Genomic DNA, 20,752 nt, shown 5'->3' with positions numbered 1-20,752 from the left:
GCACTGAACAAGATCACTATAAGGTATAGATTTCCAATGTCTAGAATAGAAGATTTACTGGATTGTTTAGGGAAAGCAAGATATTTTTCAAAGATTGATTTGAAAAGCGGATATCATCAGATAAGAATTAGGCCAGGAGATGAATGAAAAACAACATTTAAGACAAATGAGGGATTGTATGAATGGAAGGTAATGCCATTTGGATTGTCTAACGCTCGTAGTATGTTTATGAGGCTTATGAATGATGTTTTGAAGGATTTTATAGGAAAGTTTGTGATAGTATATCTAGATGACATTTTGGTTTTCAATGAAACAAAAGAGGAGCATTTGAAACACATAGATTTGGTGTTGAGAAGGTTACAAGAGGAAAAGTTAATGATCAATATGGAGAAATGTAATTTTAGGTGAGAGGAACTGACATACCTTGGCTTTGTGATCTCAAAGGGAACGCTCGAGATGGATCAAGATAAGGTAAGTGCAATTCTTTCTTGGCCAATTCCTAGAACTATTGCAGCAATTAGAATTTTTCATGGTTTAGCCACTTTCTACAGAAAGTATATCAAAAAATTTAGCTTGATTTGTGCACCTATTCTGAACACCATAAAAGGAGGGCAAAAGTGTAAATTTTTTTGGACAGAAGAAGCCAATAAAGCCTTTGAACTTCTTAAGCAAAAAGTGGCCCAACAACTAGTTCTTGCATTTCTTGATTTTAATAAAGTCTTTCAGATAGAATGTGATGCAAGCAACATAGCCATAGGAGGTGTTCTTAGTCAAGAGGACAGACCTATAGCCTTTTTCAATGAGAAGCACAATGAAGCCAAACAGAGATATTCATCATACGATTTGGAAATGTATGCCCTTGTTCAATCCTTGAAGAAATGGAGACACTATTTGCTACCCAAGGAATTCATTGTATACACAGATAACTAGGCACTTAGTTTTATAAATAGTCAAGAGAAATTGAATCATCGGCACATGAAATGGGTGGAAGCATTGCAAGAATAAGGTTTCTGATGCATTAAGCAGGAGAACTTTGACTACGTCACAAATTCAGTTGGAAACTACATGCATTTCAAATCTGAAAGGTATGTATGTTGATGATACTGATTTCAAAGACATTTATTAGGCATGTATTAATTTGGATGAAAGGTAGAATAGGGAATATTCTGATTTTCTGGTTCAAGAAGGATTATTGTTCAAAGGAGGACAAGTTTGCATCCCAAGGTGTGGCTTTGCATCATTTTTGTATGTTTTATGTTTTGTGTATTTTAAAATTTAAATGTTTTCAATAACGTCCTACATGTGGTGGCATACCTAGAGTAGCAGTTCAATGAGCTCTTCAGATATAGCCACCTAGGACCAGGTGTGTGGGTTTTAAAATTAGAATAGTTTTTAATTCGTAGGTGGAGTGTTTAATGATTTTTAGAATCCAATAATAGGTAGTAGGCAGTTTTTTGGAATATCCCTGATTTAGAAAACGACTGTCTCATATTGGTAGGAAAAGAATTTTTAAGATTCTTATCCTATTTTTGGATAGAAGACGTTCTTCTTTTCTAAATAAGAAGAAAATTTTTCACATCCTTTAATTAGTAAAAGAAAGTCAGTTTTAAAAAAAAACCAGTCGACTATCTAAGGGAATCATCAAATTTGGAGAAGGAGAATATTTTTTCTTCCTTTCTTGCTATTTCCATTACATGTCCCATTGATATTCAAAGAAATAAGGAAGGTTATGATTTTTTCTACATACAGAGGATGTCATCTTTTCAAAACTCTCCAAACTTCTGAACTTTACAGCTTCCACCATTGAGGAATCAAATTTGGAGAGTATTGTATTCATCTCCCCGTTTGGGTTATAAATGGCAGCAAGATCATTTGCACAGATCTATTAAGTTCCCTTTGGCTAGATCTATGGTTGATGTTCATCTATTGCTTAGGTTGTTAGCTGTGCAAGATCATTGCTTAGGTTATGAGTTGCGGAGAACCCTCTATTTTTATATATAGCTGCTATACATCTACAATGCAAGTTCGATTCATCTATAGTAGATTGAGGGTGATGAAAAAAGACCAATAAAACATTTATCCCTCTCTGAAGAACAATGTTATTATTTTTTGGCTCAATCTTGCATCTTTTTAGCTTATTCAAGCCCTTTATTTTGATTCTTTTCGTGCTTGCAGGGCCTCGGGGTGTTGTTTGATGTTATTATTTTGGACTTTTGGTTTTAAGTTTCTCTGTTCGTAGCTTAGTAGCTGTGTTGAAACCTCAAGATAATTAATGGTGTCTCTATTCGTATTGTATTGTATAAAATGAAACGCCCTGATCTAGTAGAATATGAAAAGATGGAAAGCCTTTAAACCATGTTTGTAAAGGAAAGTAGAAGAACATGTAGATTTATATATTCTGAGTAATCCAATCTTGAGTTTGGTTCGAGTTTGATCCTGGAAGATTGTAGATGTCCCTTGATGCAACTTAGTTGAGTGAGTGTTTCCTCCTGATTTTTCCAAGGTGTGGCTCTGCATCAAAATCTCCATACTTAGTTACTAGGATTGAAACATCAAGTGGAATTTCACTATTACCTTCCCTATCTTTTCTAGGAATCAAAGGATAACACATATGCCAATGTTTCATGCCATCGAAAAAATTTCTTCCATCAATAAGACATACCCTACCACTGTTGCATACCATTTCACCTTCCTTTATCAAGGGCTTTAGTTTGTGGAAAACTCCATCCTTTGTCATAGAGTATGTATTTGCATGACCATCATATACATCATGCCTATCAAACTACCACATTCTTCCCGATGATAAATGGAAAACATCCATTGGAATGATGTCATAGAGAACCTAATCATGGTAACTCCCAATCTTGAACTTTACCAAACATTGTTCACTAACTAGGACCTTATGAGCTTTAGCTTTGAGACCATCTCTTCTGACACTAGGTTTTCATTGCTTCCACCATCAACAATCACATCACAACATTTATCCTCATACTTGCACTTGGTATGAAAAAAAATCCTCCTTTGTCCAGGTTTAGTCTCATCACTTTGTAAGACCCTTTCATTAACCATAACCCTTCCTCTTTATGCATCCTTTGAATGTGATGACTATGCATCATCATCCACATGAGCAACCCTTACTTGACCATCAACTCTCCTATTTGTCCTTCCTTGGTGTTGAGGACATTCAAATCCATGATTTGCAACAAAAATAGTTACCACAAAATCCTCCTCTTCCTCAACCTTGTCCATGTCCTTTGCCTCTTCCTCTCTAATCTCCAAAGTTTTGATCACAAGAGTCGTTGAAACCCTCGTTCTTCCAGCTTTGACTAGTACCCACATCTTTATTTTTCTTCTGGTTCTCATTTAGGCCTTGAAATGACCTACTACTACCCCTTCCTCCTTGAATACACCCTCTTTGCCTTCCATCAAACCTTTCTTTTAGCTTCTCCTCAGCTCATAGGGAAAACTATTATGCCTCTTCAATGCTAGTCATTCTAACTAGACTTAACTCCTCCTGAATGCTAGGTCTTAACCCACTATGGTAATGGGAAACCTTCTCCTTGTTTGCTTCTACATTTATTTCCCTAATAATAACTTGGTAAAATTCCTCTATATATTCTGTTGGGACTAAAAATTGCATGGTCAATTTTGAGCACTGTTGAGAAAATTGAGCCCTATAAAAGCTTTTAGATGCCTGTATACCCAGCTGTACCTTTGAGCCCCATGAGGTGTTTAATGTTTTTAACACCCTATATTTAATGTATCTACATGTTCCATGATGTTAAATTATCTTTTCGATTCATCCCGTGAAGTCTTGTTTTAAGCAATTGTCAAATCTGCAATTTTACCCTAAGTGTCAAACAACGACAAGAGGCTATGTTTGTCATTGAATATCTCACACCCATAATTTTTTTGTGATTAATCACTTTGGGAGTGTCTAGTTTCCATATCCAAGAATCTATGTTTCAAATTTTGAGTCATTTTGAGTCCGTTTGACTAGGTTTTGAATTCCTCAAAGTTTGTTAGTTACTGTTTCATGTTTTTCTGTAATTGTGCAGATTTCTAGGAAGCCTTGTTTGATGAGCTATAACTTTTGACCAATTGTCCAAAATGTTGAATTTCCTTTTGCATTGCATTCTAGAATTTGAAGGTTTGTTATGTTTCAAGTTTTAGCTTATGATGAATCTATTTGACCAGTTTTCAAATGTGATTCCAAATGCAATTTTTATCTTTTTACTAGTGTCAGCATTTGTAGATTTGTTGGAACCCTTGTTTGGGACATCATAACTTGAGATCCATGATAGGTCAAGTTAAATGGATTTTTCCCCTATTTTTTCTCTAAAAATACTTCAAGTGTGTCAATTTTCAAGTCATGATGAAACCGTTTGCACACTTTCCTAGGTCATTTCCATTCACAAAAAATGTTTTCTGTCAATGTTTCCAGTTTACAAAATTTAAGTAGCCCACTTTGACCGCTTGCCATTTGCATCCTGTTATTTTTCAAGAGCCCAAAATTTCAAATCCATACTCTCCTCACAATAGAGAACCAACGCCCTAGTTCTCATCTCCCCAAGTGTTTGTTTGCCTAGTTTTCAAAGCCAATTTTGTACTCAATTTAGTGTTTCTTGACATGTTTTCTTGCAGGCAATTCTGAGAGGTGAACTTTGATAGTGAATATCTTTTGATCTTGAATTTTTCATGAGACAAGATTTGATAGGATGAAAGGATGTTGAACAAAGAATCAGTGTGCCAATTTTTAGAGCCCGATCAGAGGTTTGGATTAGTTTTTAAGGCCAGTCAATGAACCTCCCGGCACCAAATTCATAGTTTGCAAAAAGTCTGTAAATGAGTTTTTAATGATCAAATCAATTCTTGAAATCAATTTCAATCAGTTTGAGATTATCAACAGATCAATTCAGCATTTTATTGGTTCAAAAATGAAAAAAAATTTAGCCGGACCCACTTTGGGGCCTGACTAATTCCATTAAATCAGTAAAATGTTGTGGGGACCGAATTGTTTTGATTATAATATTGAAGTTGAGATGTTCTATGAATGACATTGTGAGCATCATATTGTCTATTTAAAAGATATGTTTGAAGATGTTAAAGCAAGGAAGTTTGTTTGTGTTTAATGGTTTTATAAAACCAATGAAGTTCTTGAAAACATATTGCCTCCTGTAGCTCCACCAAAACCTGAGGTTACCTTCAAGGATATTCACAAAATTCAATTTGTACAAGTTGACATATTTGTTGTTGACATTTCAACTAGTGGTGGTCTTTCTTCAGCAAGTTGTGTAGTCTTATGCTTGAGGCTATTATAGGTAAATTTGTGCATTGGCTTCAACTTAATTACATGAGCAAAGGAGATCCAAATACATCATGGGACAAGTATATAAGAACATTAGGTACTAGATGTATGCCATGGGAAGATCCTTTTGATTTGTAGGAAGCAAATAAAATGTCTTTTCATAAAGCAAAGTGTTCAAGTGATAAAGGAAATGAACATGAACAAGAGCAACAAGTGAAACCTATTTCATCAAATGTAGAATGCATTCTTCTTGAGATATCAGAACATAGCCACTCAACAGGTCACTAGTTAGGGCATCCTTTTCTTTCCCATTGGCTTTTTGAACCAATAACCTCTGGCCTAAAATTTACATTCTTGCTGCTATCCTTTCCTCATTCAATGAGTTCCTTCTTGTGGTTTGGCTCTTGAGCTTGAAGAAAATCTTCCAATTTCCAATCTTTTTGGGCTCCAACCTGATATTCCTCCTAGTAGCCAAAACTGCTCTAACTTAGAAAAGGTTGCACTAGTGGTTCCACATGGATGAAATGTTTCTAGTCACCATGATGGGCTCAGAGCCACACACCAAGGTTCACCATTGCAAGAGTGATGGTTAATTTGCCACACCGTTCAAACCTTACTCACTCATTCATTGCTCTAATTGCCACCTTCATGGAGCCTAAGTCAAATGCCCATGCCACAAACACCAAAGAATTCATAAGAGAAGAACCCATGCATGTACAAGAAGCCCATGGCATAGCAAAGGAGGAAAGGCAGGCTTGCTGGATTGTATTGGTGGTGAAAAGAGTCATCGTGCCAAGTATGAATGTCCTGACTATAAAGTTATAGCCCTTGACATCAAGATAATGAAAATTCATCATGAAGTAGAGCACCCCAAACTTCCATATGAAGAAGACAAAATTTTGAATTTGCATACTGTACATGCTTAAGAGTCCAATAAGCCTCAACCTAGAATTCGTGGTAGTTTAAACAAATGATATAATATCCTAGAGCAAAGAAAATAATGGAAAGCATACATAATGGCTCGCATAATAATATTTGACATGAATGTAGACGTTGTAAATTTCAATAGTTTGGTTTTCCAATCCCATAACAATTACAACACCGAAAGTGGTTAGTGTAGCCATCAATCTCAAGGAAACTTCATGATACCCAGAGCTAAATTCATTCTCCCTAATTAAATAAGATGAAGGTGGTAGTATAAAGATGTAGCATGCACATATGATAGAGCATATCCATAGTACAACCACCCATGCTAGTAGAGAGTTGACAGCATATAGTGGTCAATGCCCACGTCAAATGGTTTGAAGCCGGCCAATGTTAGAAGGAAAAATTAGCACTAAAACAAGGAGATGCTAACTAAGAAGACTCCATGTGATTTGTAGGCAATATGAATGGTAAAGCCACAATTTTGGGCAAAGAAAAGAAATCACCAAACAAAACAAAGGAGAGCCCCACATTTGTAACATGGCACACCATTGAGAAGAATGAAAGCTGCATAAGGGGAGCCGACTTAGAAGGAAAGGAAGACCGCGCCAATTATAGGTGGCATACAGAGCACAACATAGAATGGATTCTGCAAGTTTTTGAGCTAAATGTTCTAGGAGCAATAGTGATAAAAGAAAGGCACCCACATTGAATGGAACATCATGCCTATAAAAGGAACCATCCAAGTTCAAAGCCTGCTGCCAAACAAAGAAGTCACCAGTTGCAAAGAAAAGCCCACACCTTTTTAATAGAACACATGCATAAGGAAGATGTAGACATGTTGAAAAGAAGACCCAGTGCCACAAGTAAATAGAGTAGTCGACAACCAAAGATCAAGACACCTAACTAGTTTTAAAGGAGACATAGCATAGTCAATGAAGAAGGAAGCCTTTGTTGTGTAGGCCCACATGTTGAGAGAGAACTTGTACAATGATAAAGAAAAAGGGTAGTTTCACATAAAAGGATAAGAAATGAAGTTTGTCTCATGCTTGGCAATCCACATTAAGAAGGAACATGTGATAAATGAAAGAAGACCATGCCAAAAAAATTGAGGAGACACCCACACATATAAGGAAAGAGTTCCAACATTTTAAAGTGGCAGAGGATAGTGCAAGGGAGAAACACTTAAGGTAATTATCCCACATTCTTAGTGGAGGCAGACTTAGAATTGTTTAAATGAAATACAACTCTTTACTTAGAGTGAATTGAAGACAACACCTTTTGAAAAGGTAAGGGTCATGTGTGTAGGGCCCATGAAAATAGTTGAAGGTGACGTGTTAAAAATCTTAAACGAAATGATCAATGCACTGATGTCGATCCTGAGGCATAGGATCACACCACCTGGCGCATCCTGTGGGAGGTACATTTCAGCAATAGCAAGTTGCCTGAGATATAAAAAAATGTGGGCATGTGGAAATCAGCCATGTGTCATCGGGTCCTGGTGCATGGTAATGTGGTGGAGACATGCAGTTTTAGATGAATGCATCAGATCATGACACGTGTTTCAATCTGATAATTAACACAAATCTGCAAAACCAAAATGCTTAGGATTTAAAGAATGCGGGGAAGTGGGGACATGCCACATGGCATCGAACCCACCTAGTGATGATGTGGCACTTTGTTTAAGAGTTCAACCAATCAAACACTGCCACGTGGCAATCAGTCAACAAAGGGTTGACCTGAAGTCAGAGGGTAGGCAAAATTTTCAAAAATGTTAAAAAAATATTTTTAATAAATTTTCTCCAAAGTGGGTGCACGCTCAAGATTTTAAATCTGAGAAGTTTTTATTCTAAAGTCTATACTTTAGAATATTTAAATTCTTTGAAAATATTAAATATGCAAACCTGAGTTTTCTAACCAAGGGGGACATTTTCAAACTGAGATTTAGGAGGTTTTCGAGAGGCAAACATAGTAGTATTATATATCGCTGAAATCATGAGAAGACAAACTCTTTTATTTTGAGGATAGTTTTTTCATAGGAAGCCATCTATTTGAGCTACAGGAGGTTTTGTCTCAGGTTCCTATCTTACAACCAAATTCAGGTATCAAAGTTCAATTTTGATTTTTAACAGGGTAATGACCTAGATATGGTTAAAAGGCAGTAAAAATGTAGTTTGAGGCAAATTTAACCACTTCCAAATTAGTAAAAACTCAAATTTCACCAAATTTTCATAAGGCAAATCAGATATTTTGGATGCAAAAAGAGTTTTCATCATTGAATAGAGGATATTTCAAGTTTGCTACAAGTAATGATGAAAACAAATCAGATCAATGTGTGGAAAGAGGAGAGAAGTTTTTCAGTTGCAAGGGATTGAATTCCAAGTGGACACATGTCAGGGATAGATCAAATCTGATTATTTATCTTTCTTTCCTATATCTTTCTATCTTTCTTTCATAGTAAGGGTTTTAGTCTTTGGAGAAAAATTAGTCACTACTAAGATTCCAAGTTTTGGATCTAGTTTTGATGGATTCCAAATACTGAGACACCATTCTTCAGCATAACTCTCTCATGTGAATAGAAGTAGTGTAGATAATACAGCCAGTTCTGATATGTTAGGTGTTTTCATATTTTAATTTTATGCATCTGAATGTATAGTTTCAAGGAAATGAATACATATGAGCAATAATGTCACTAGTTTCATTATGGTTCTTGTCTCCTATCTCAATAATTTGTAAGTGTTATGTGGTCTTGGAACAAAGATCTAAGATCCATTTGCATCCCCTTCAGGTTGTATGTTTAATGTATTTTGTTGTTGGGCCAAAGGGCCAAGTAAATGATTGATATGTTTAACAAGGTTATTGGTTACTTGAGATAGATATTTTGTGAGAATGAGATCTGAATGAACACTAATGTCTGAATCACAAGGTGATTAGATAGATCTGATGTCTAGGTTTATGAAATATGTCCTGATGTTATAGATGTATGCTTTGAATTCATGGAACTATCCAATGGATTAGGCACTGATCAGTTATAGGATTACTTGTTACACTTTTGCATATTTGAGATTGTGTTGAATCAACATCATTAATCAAATGTTTCCTCTTTCATGTTGAAATTTATTCAATGTTAACCCACACTTAGCTTTCCATTTTGATGAATTATGTCATTAGCTATTTCATGCTTATGAAGTACTGGTTAGGTATAGAAGATTTAGGGGTTTTTATCTATTATTTTGGGTTTTGATTATGCTCTTTACACTGGTCACATAATTGGATCCTAAAGGTTCACCCACCTAGGTTTTGTAGAGCCTAAATTGTAGAAGGAGTTTAGCCTTATAGTTGGCCCAGGTTCTTGGTAAATTGTGTTCATTATTGGAGATAGCTGCCCACAGATGCATTCTTTCCTTGCATACTTGGTTGTTCAAATTCTATTAAATCAGGAGCCAACATATTCTTGGATAGATTTTCCCACTTTCTTTAACACTTGCATTTTCTTGAAGAAATAAAGCTTGTAATCAACAAGAATGAATTGCTTCTTTAGTTTGTCCACCATGTGATCCCATCTTGTTGTTTTCTCCTTTCCTCTTCTATTTATTTCCAACTAAATCTCTTGCCACCAAATTTTGGCATGGCCTTTCATTTTGGACAAGCCTATCTAGGTCCCTAATTTCCTCATACTCAAAATATTCCTCTAGTTCATTGATCTAGTTGATCAACTCATCCAAGTTTAGATTTCTTGAAAGCATACTCACATTAATTTGAGGTCTTTTTCCAAGCTTATCAATGGCCCCAAAAAGCCTCTCCTCTACCTATTTTAGGAATTCTTCATTAGCTTCCCCTTCTAGCCCAATATTTCCTTCTTTTTCATTTTCTTCCTCACTTATGTCACCTACAAAAAATATAAGATGGGATTGCATGGTGGACAAACTAGAGGGATCTCCTCCTACAATGCTTGGACTTGTCTCTAGAGGACTCTAACCTCAAGAGTAAAACTTTGACCCTTCTACCATGCTCACTTTGTGGAGGGATCTTCTAGTCTCAAATCCACAACCACATAGTCCTGGTGCAAACTACCTCACAGTCGGTACTCTATCTACACACTTAGGAAAACCTAGCTCTGATACCACTTGATGGGGATGCAACCCAAGAAGAAAATGGACACAAAAGAAAATGGTAATAATATTAATATTAAAAATCTACTAATACATTTAGTACACTGAAAATAGACTCTAAGACATGCCCTATGGGCTTACAATGTTGTCTGCATCTGGAGAAAATCTTCCTCCAATACCATCTCCCAAACTCCACCAAGAACTGCCTTTATAATGCCAAAAATGTTCTTAAATAAACTCCAATTAGGTTTAGGGTTAGGAATAAATTCTAGAATATACTATTTGGCATCCACTACAAAAACATAATGTTCTATAAATCATGTTAGAAGCCAATGTAAAATTAAAAGAATCTAGAAATGGTAGTCCAACTTCTGGGAGGCATAACTTATGATTTGGGACTCTAATTGACAAACAATTTACATTTTTAGAAATTTCTCAAAGTGCTTTATAGCCCTATAGACATGATCTACTTGTCCCTCATTTTTTAGACCTATACAAGGATATTTAGTGCCTCAAATTAGACTTTGAAGCACTCTTAGGAGGTCTCCAAGCAACTAAAAATTGCAATAACCTGTAAACTATAAAGCCTTTTGACCTAATTCTTTTTCTAAAGTGCTTTAAATTAAAAATATAATCATCCATCCAATGTACACCCTTTAACTCATCATAATTATTTCTCAATTACAAAATAACCAATTTTCTACATGGGTACATATACCAAGGTGCTAAAAAACTCTAAGCCAAAAAACCAATAGTGGAACTATGAGAGTTGGAATCTTTATTTGACCCAAATGGGTATCTAGAAATTAAAACACTTTAAACAAAAACTAACACTAAGCATATTTTTTGGGTGATACAATATTGCCCTTACACTACTGGATGCTCCTGCATCAGGAGTATACACGTATCGGGGTGTCATATGAGAGTGCTTTACAAGCCCTCTTGGCCAGTGAACTAATTGTTTTACCTAAGGCCAAACTCTATGAACACCAAAGTGGTGGAATGAAAAGCACATTTTTTCCTATCACCAAAGTAGGGGGAACTTAACAAATAATTGTTTTGCCCTTAAGGAGGCCATAAAAGAAATAATCAATGACAAAACTATTGAAGTAAATAACCTTAGCAACAATAAAGACCATACGACCTCCAAGAACCCTTTCATGAGTCATGAAAAGGGTGAATCCTCTATAGTTAATCAAAAGGCACCTCCTCAAAATAAGGTTAATTATGCATATCAATACAATAACACCATCGACATGATATCCAGATTTGATGGTACCATAAATGTCATCATATTTAAGTATAAAATCAAGAAACAATCATCAAATGTCGTTACTTGAGGTTAGGTCTCTAAAGTCATTTTACCTAGACCTGTGGAAAATTTTGATCATGCAACTATGAGTTCCTCCTTGCCTAAATACAACCTGGTCAACCAGTTACTTAAGACTCCTACTCATATCTCAATTTTTGAGTTGTTACAAATCTTGCTAGAGCATAAATAAATCCTCACCAAAGAATTAGTGCCAAATGACTTGGATGTCACTAAGTTTCAATATATCATTAGTAATCTTGTGGCTCCTCATTGTATATCCTTTTCTACCCAAGATGACATGTCCATCATCTAGCCACAAAATTTCCCTCTACATATTGAAGTCTTTATCCATAGAAATAGAGTTAAGAGAGCATAGGTTGATGGTGGGGTAGGTATCAACATTTGCACACTAAATTTAGTGAAATCCCTAGGATATATAGAAGATGTTTTTGATCTAAGGAAGAAAATCACCATCAAAGCTTATGATGACAAGGAGTGATCCTCCAAAGACATGGTTATTCTACCAATCAAGGTTGGACTAGTTGTGAAAGAAACCATTTGTCAAGTCTTAAACTTGCAATTAACTTATAACATCTTGTTAGGAAGACCATGGATTCATGACATGCAAGATGTTCCCTTCACTTACCATCATTGTCTTAAATTTCCATAGATGGGTCAAGAGGTGACCATACTTGGGGGCCAAAAATTTGCACAATATTGTAACTCCCTTATTCTTCATAATAGGGAAGAAACTAGCACCCTGACAGATAATATCAACTGGTCCACATCAATAGAAACTTCATGTTCTACCAGCGAATGGAACGACCACACATCTACATTGACTAAGGGTAAAGAGAAATTTGGTTGTTCAAGTTCTTTGCTTCCTTCACCATCATCACCAAAGGATCCTAAACAAACACATTATGAAGAGATGGATAGGTTGATGAGGGAGTTTGATAGGAAGTGTAAACTATAATTTAGAAGGGTAGGTGAGTACTTGATCTCCTTATTTCATCCCTCACTCTCTCCAAGATCTCATGGAAAAACATCATGCACCACTAGACCATATCATGCACATTTTGTTAAGGCAAGTGGAGTACCCCAAGCATAGTAGAAGAAATTAGTAAACAAATTATTGACATATCCCCTCATCTACACAGAAAAGGTTTCAATCTAATGAAAAAGATGGGGTATATAGGAGAAGGTCCCTTAGGGAAAGGGAAAGCCATCGTTGAACCTCTTGTAACATGATTCTAGTCCAAAAAATCTAAAACAAGGGTAGGGTATAGAAAACAACAAAAAGCATAGAGCATCCTTGAATCTCTTCCCAAGCATAGCATGGGTACCAAAAGAAAGTGGTGGTAATAGCAAGAAGGCAACTGATATAATAAATGTAAATCTATCTCTCCATGGTTCACACCACACAAGAGAACTACTCATGGACACTTCCAATAATGAAGATGATGATGACTCTACTAAGTGGGAGTTTGAATCGTTATCTAAAGAGTGCATCCATGACAAAGAATGTGATTTTGTTCACATTCCTATATCCAATGATTTCATTGCACAAGAATCAACCTCTCATCTAGATCTTACTTCACCAAGAGTTAGAATGCAATAGAACAATTTAGGGGCTACTATAGAATAGACATGCCATACTAGATCATATGAGGATGGTGAACATATTGAAGGATTCTAGTTTCAAACCCTATTTCCTAACTTCATTCTAGAAGAAGTTGAAGATGACTACTACAAGCCACTCGCAAGCTCTACTTTTCCTGACACTTTATGGGAAGCACATTTCATAGACCTAACCAATACAATCTATGAACCATCTAACGAGGTCATGTCTTTGAACCCTACAAAACACTTTCCATATTATAAATCACTCTCCCTAGTCCATCCTAAACTCAATAGCAAGGATACAATTGAGCCTCACTAGATTCCCCATTTTGACATTGACTGTGATGTCTTCATCTACCTTAACATGGTTGAACTATCTCATTCATGAAGAACCATAGAAACATGCATAGTTGGGTCTAATATCAATCATCTCAATCATACTAGTATAGGCTAAGTAGTTCATAGCCTTGAGATCACTACCAAGTTGTAGCTGATCTTGAAAAAAACAATAGAAAAAAATAGAAGTTATGCATCTAATGGTGAAAATCCAATTGTGGCACCCATGAATGAGATGATTGATACTTTACCTATGTGCTCTAAGGAAAGATCTTCCATTTTAATTGAACCAATTGAAAAGGTCAACATCAGTATAGAATAAGAATCAAGGATCATCTATTTGGTGCAATATTTAAGTACAAAGGAAAAAACCATATTCATTTGCTTCTTTGAAGAGAGGAAAATAATATTTACATGCTCTTATGTAGACATGCTAGGATTAGACATTTCTTTAGTGGTCAAACTATTGGAAAAAAAACTTAGGAAAATGCATCCCCACATAGCTCTACTAGTCAAAGCAAAATTAGAAAAATTGATCAGTACCAACTTCATTCAACCCCTAGTGTATGCATGATGGATATCAAACATTATGCTTGTATCAAAGAAGGATGATAGAATACACATTTGCATTGATTTTCAAGATGTAAACAAGGCATGTCCTAAAGATGGTTTCCCCCTTCCCAACATTGACACTATTGTGATATGATAGTAGGCTATTCCATGTTTTCACTTATGGATGGAATTTTAGGGTATAATCAGATCAAGATAGCTTTAGAAGACCAAGAGAAAACATCTTTTACTTCTACATGGGGCACATTTGTTTGGAATATGATGCCCTTTGGGTTGAATAATGTAGGGGCCACCTAGTATTGATCCATGACCACTATTTTCCATGACATGATGCGCATCTTAATGGAAGACTATGTAAATGATATCCTTTCCAAATCCCATACTCAAGAAGAAAATCTCCCCATCTTGGAAAAGATATTTAATCACTTAGAAGCATTCAAAGTTAGGCTAAATGTGAAGAATTGTGCTTTTGGCATCAAATCTAGCAAGCTTCTAGGATATGTTATCTCAGCCAAAGGGATAGAAGTTTATCCTGAAAAGGTATAGGCCATAGTTACCATGCAATTTTTGAAGAACCTAAGATAGCTATGTTTTCTCCAAGGAAGGCTTCAATTAGTCCATCGTTTAGTTTCCTAGTTAGCAAAGAAGTGTGTTTCTTTCACCCCCTTATTACACAAAGACATAATTTTCAAATGGGATGATCAATGTCAGAAAGATTTTGATTTATTCCAAACCTACTTGATGAATCCACCAGTGTTGGTGCCTCTAGTGTTATAAAAACCATTACTCATATATTTTCCTAACTGAAAAATCAATTGGAGCTCTCGTAGAACAAGAAAATGACCAAGGAAAAGAAAGGTCCATTTATTACATCACTCACACCCTAGTCAACTATGAGCTAAATTACTCCTTTATTGAAAATGCATGTTTGGCTATAGTTTTTTCTTCCCAAAATCCATGCCATTATCTTTTGACACATAAGGTCAAGCTTATTTCCAAGATTAATCCCCTCAAATATCATCTCAACAAAAATAAATTAACCAGCAGATTGGCCAAGTGGGTGATGATCCTAAGAAAATTTGATATCGAGTATCTCAATAGGAAAGCAATAAAAGGATGAGCCATCACTAACCAATTGGAAGATGAGCCTATAGAGAGTTCAAATCCTAGCTGAGCTGATTTTCTAGATATGCACATTCTTCAAATAGAGCCGATAACTTGGAAGTTCTATTTTGATAGTTCTTACTATTGGAATATGATTGAAAAGATCATTTTTGAAGATATTGAAGAAGGGAGATTGTTGATAAAGAGTGTTTTCAATCATTTTTTTGTCACTAATGTCAAACCTACTATTTACTAGAGTGACAATTGCTTATGAGATCCAAGTACTATCACTTAGTTGATTTATGAGGAGGAGTTAATCAATAAGATGTAACAAAAGCACCTAAGGGAAATGTTGAGTTATGATGTTGTAATGAAGTACAAGGATGAGTTAAGACAATGGTAAAATGATGTATTATTAATACACTTGGAGATATAGAGGTTGGCCACACTTAGAAACATTAGAAGAATAAGTTGTAACAAGGTTGTCTACAAGGCTTAACTAAATTCATTAGTGGGTGCCAAGCAAGTTAGTTCATGCCAAGTAGTTTTTTCAGCTAGTGTTTGCTGAGTGAAATTGTTTAGTGATGAGAAAATAGTAGGTGTCAAACAAAGTCTAGGTGCCAAGAAAAGAAAATGTAATAGGTGCCCAACACTAGTAAAATTTAGTTGATGTTGAGTGAATCTACAGTAGGTGTCAAGTAACATAGTAGGTGCCAAGCATTAGTAATTTAGTGATGTCAAGCTGTTGCATTATTTAAAAAGTCAAAGATTCACCAAATTTGAGCTGATAAGGTTGTTACCTTGAATTTTGGGAACCAGGTGGAAGATAAGGATGGTGAGATGGTGTTACAAAATTCTATGTTAACTATTTTTAGGTGAATATAGGTGGATTCCACATGATGTTTCTAGAAGAAAAAAAATGGAGGGAAAGATCAATGTATCTTACCTAATCAATTCAAATGTAAATATGAGCAAGAAATACATTCCAAACTTCTACTTAAGAAGTTACATGTCAAATAATTGAAGTGTGTGTGTGGTTAGAAAGTGGTTGGCTGGAGTGTGTAGTGTGAAGAAGAAGGCATAGAGAGGGAAGAATAGAGCATATAGACTCTGCTTCGATAAGTGACCACAAAGAAGAGATTGCATTGGCACAATGAGAAAGAAGACTCAAGGAGACAAATATTGAAAGGAGGACAAGTTGTCAAAGCTATAGAGATTGAAGGCCAAGCAAATGTATGACCTGAATTGTGATCTAAAATCTGCAAAGTTAAGTTGTAAGTTGTATTAGGTCAAAAGTTTTTAATTGTTACTCTCTTGCAATTATATTAGCTAAGAAAAAATCCTATGGACTTAGGTTGGTCTAACAACCATTGAGAAATCCTTTAACAAGGTGACATTCAAAGTTGAATGTTTTAAAGTCCTTTAGCCAGGCACACTCCTAATAGGGTGTTTGAAATCCCTTAACTGGGTCACATCTAACAGTGTGTCATAGCTTGTAACAGAGCAAGCCTTTCACAGGGCATCACTTTAGAAGGGTGAGAAACAAGGTAGCGTGTTACTGGTGGTTTTTCCCAAATTGTGCTCCCACATGAATCACTATGTTATGTGTTGATCTTTCATGTTTGATTTCTACATGTTGATTTATCAATAAATTGATAGGAAGAATGTTTAGCTTGGATGCATGGTTAGTTTGAATGGGCTCACTATACTTAGTGAAAAAAGTTTGATTAGGTAGTTTTGGACCTTGAATAACTGATTCACACCCACTCTCAATTATTCTAAATCATTTTTAACAATTGGTATCAGAGCCATCTACTAATTTGGTTTAAAGCTACTAGAAGTAGGAAAGATCAAGATGGCTAAGAGAGAGGTTACCAAGCTCAATAGAGATAACTTTGTAGCATAGAAAAGTTTGATGAAGCTATACCTTGGATCTATATGTGATGATGCACAAACTATAATCATAGTAGAACATGTTAATTCAGCTAGTGTCCCTATTGCAGAAGATATGAAGAAAAATAAGTAGTATAAATAGGAAATGTTAAAGATTGCCTCTGCCCTCAGTTATACTGAATTTGATGACATCAAAGGATGTACATCTACATACCAAATGTGGGAAGCCTTGTCAAATATCTATGGAGGAGATCAGAATGTCCAAAGAGAAAAAAGAGAAAACCTTAGAGGAAAGTTTGATGACATGAGAATGGAGGAAGGTGAAAACATTGCCCAATATGCCTCTATAATAAAGGAAGTAGTAAGTGCAATAAAAAGTGCTAATGGTGTCCTAGATGATGAAACTATTAATAGTAAAGTTTTAAGAACCCTAATTCCCATTTATGCTATTAGAGTATTAGCCATCCAAGAGTTGAGATGCATGCTAGGAACCAAACTCACTCTTGAAGGTATAGTGGGTAGGCTTACTGCATTTGAGTTATCTAAATTTGATAACTATAGACCTAAGAACCTTGAATCTACTTTCAAGGCCAAGCTATTATTGAAGGACACTGAAGAGGTGAAGCCAAAGAAGAAGAAAAGAAAGATTAATAATGCATCTAGTGATAGCAACATAGATGAAGAGGATGTAGAATAGTTGGAAGCATTGTTGGCTAGAAGATTTCATAGAGGCAAAGGTAAATTTAAAGATAAGCTTCCTATCATTTTTTTCAATTGCAATGAAGTAGGTCATATTGTTGTAAGGTGTACATAGAAGAAGAGCTACAAAGAAGGTAACAAGTACAAGAAGAGAAGAGAAGATGACAATAGAGACTACAAGGACAATGGAAAAAATTGCTACATTGTTGAAGACGAGAATTTTGATGAGAATGATGATGAGGTAGTCTATGTAGCCATGAAAGATGAATTAGATGAAGATGAGGCAACAAAACTAGTAGCTTGTGTTAACAAGAATGATAAGTGGATCATAGATAGTGGATGCTCCCATCACATGATAGGAGAAAAAGTAAGTTTCTTACCTTTACTCAATATGATGGTAATAGTGTTAGATTTGGAAATGATGCTCCATATCTAATCAAAGGAAAAGGTTCCATTAAGCTTATAGAGAAAATATCATGTGATAATGCATACTATGTTGAAGGTCTGAAGTATAATCTATTGAGTGTGTCATAGTTAGGCAATGCAAGGTGCAAAGAAGAATTTTGAAACAAAATTGCCAAAATCTATGACACTAATGGAAATTTGATAGGAAAGGGTGACCAGACTAGGAGTAACTTGTTTTACCTAGATATGGAAGATGTTGTTTGATTTCACGTTAACTTTGATAATCTAATTAGCATTAGCAATATGAAGAAAGTCAGAGGATTGCCAAAACTAAAGAAGCCTAACAGCATAATGTGCAAACAGTGTCAGCTAGGAAATATGACAAAGTCAAGTTTCAAAAGCAAAACCTATACTTCCAAAGAAGTACTAGAGTTAGTCTATACTAATTGTTGGAAATATTCAGGATAAGATAGGTTACTGAGAGGGGAGGGGTGAATCATTAACTTATAAAATTTTTAATCAATTTAGCATTTTAATGATTCATCATTCATTCATCTAATCTACTATATAAATGAAAGATCAAACATTCATTGCACATGTACACAAAGATTTGGTGACCCAGAAACCTTCCAAATAGAAAGTAAAACTAGGGTGGGGATGATGCCCACAAAAATTCAATATTGCAGCATAAAGTTGGCCTATTAAGACTTACAATGATCACTTCTAGTGATCTGCCCTATTAGGAGCAAGTAGGACTACTAGATCCACCTTGTTAGAGGATTTACAAACATATAGTGAAGTATGCACTCTGTTAGGAGATTTACAAAAAGACTGTTAAGTCTACCCTGTTAAAGGATTTATAAATTGATTCACCTGTTAGGATGAAGTACTAGATCTTCTTACAATTGTTTGCTGATAAGATCCTTTTTGCATTGATCACCTGATGTGATAGATATAACTTTTCTACTCCTATGTTGACCTTGTTGTATTCCTTTTACTCTATTGCTGATTCACTTTCACTTTGCTCAAAATATAGCAATACCTTCTTCACATGTGAAAATCACTCTCTTTTTATTTCCATATCCTCCATACTACAAATGATATCATACATTACATATATACCATTCCAATATTTACAATTGCAAGGTCGGCCAAAACACAAGTGAACAAAACATTACTGAGTCGGCCCAATAGTAAATAACTCAAGTTCACTAAACTAACTCAGTGACCTTCTGATACTCCACATCCACTACATTACTTGGCATCATCATGCACTCAGTAGGAGTAGAGGTTTGGTTCATACTAGCCACACAACATTGCTTGGAACTTAGTAACCATTGGTGACTCGGTAGATATAGTGTCACTCGGTAGAAACTAACTTCTTCATTTACCTTGCTTTACTCAGTAAACACTGAGTCCTTCATTTACCTTTTTCTCTCGATAAACACTAAGTCCTTCATTTACCTTTCTCACTCAGTAAACACTGAGTCCTTTTTTTACCTTTTTCACTCGGTATCCTCTGGAATGCTCGGTGAGAATTGTTTACCTGTTGAACTTATAAGGTAACCACTGAATGCTTGGTATACACTGTAAACTAAGTTCTGAGCTAGATAAGCATTCAGAATTGAATAAGTGTTTGCACTAATGACAAATATATCATAACTCCAACAATGTGGTCCAATAGAAGTGCAAAGTTACAAAGGAGACATATATATAATGATGTTTTTTGATGACTACTTTAGAATGATGTATGTCATGTTCTTAAAGAAAAAGTCTTATGCATTCAAAATGTTTAAGTGGTACTTGGCTAGGGTTGAGAAAGAGACATGAAGGAGTCTAAAGTGCCTAAGATCAGACAAATGAGGTGAGTTCAAATGAAAAGAATTTTAGGTGTTCTGCAATGATAAAGGAATTAAGAGACAAACATCAACACCTAGAACTCCCACACAAAATGGTATTGTAGAAAGGAGGAATAGATCAGTGATTGACTATGCTAGAACATTAATGATGGAAAATAATATTGCACTAAAGTACTAGAGAGAAGCTATAAGTACAACTACCTACACCCTCAATTGAGTTCAAATAAAGAAAGGTACTAATGCAACACCTTTTGAACTATGGTATGGTCAATCACCAAATGTTAAGCATTTCAAAGTCTTTGGTTGTAAATGATATATTCATAAAGAGTCTAGGAATAGAAAATTTGATGCAAAGAGTGATGAAGGCATATTCCTTGGATACTCCACTATAAGTAAAGCTTATAACTATTTAAATGCTAACACTAACAAAGTTGTGGAGAGTACAAATGTAAAATTTGATGAGCATGCAGAAGTTCAAGATAATGAATCCATCAAGAAACCAGAACAATACAAATGCTTTGTATACTTCTACAAAGGACTACCTACCAAAGAGGAATCTGCTAACCAAGATGGGAATCAACAACAAGTTTTAGTATTTGCTGAGTCA

The sequence above is a fragment of the Cupressus sempervirens genome, chromosome 4 (assembly GCF_028749045.1).
Source record: "Cupressus sempervirens isolate cs-2001-9-10 chromosome 4, ASM2874904v1, whole genome shotgun sequence".
Lineage (NCBI taxonomy): Eukaryota > Viridiplantae > Streptophyta > Pinopsida > Cupressales > Cupressaceae > Cupressus > Cupressus sempervirens.
Note: the sequence above shows the minus strand (reverse complement) of the source record.